Below are 255 nucleotides of genomic sequence, written 5' to 3'. Positions count from 1 at the left end.
CCTGCAGTTTATTTCAGCATCTCCACTTTTTAATTAACATTTATTATTTCCATAATTATCCTTATTATTCATTTTTCTCTCCCTCATCATTCTCTGTCTCAATCTCTTCTTTTTCTGGCAAGCACCATTCTAACGCATCGGATTCTTTTTGAAAAAAAAAAAGTTACAAAACTCATTATCAATCAATATAGAAGTGAGTTTAATTTTATATAATCATTCTCTCAAGCTATTTATTATTATTTTATACTTCAGAAT

Source organism: Citrus clementina, unplaced genomic scaffold (genome assembly GCF_000493195.1).
Source record: "Citrus clementina cultivar Clemenules unplaced genomic scaffold, Citrus_clementina_v1.0 scaffold_2, whole genome shotgun sequence".
In the NCBI taxonomy this organism is placed as follows: Eukaryota; Viridiplantae; Streptophyta; class Magnoliopsida; order Sapindales; family Rutaceae; genus Citrus; species Citrus x clementina.
Note: the sequence above shows the minus strand (reverse complement) of the source record.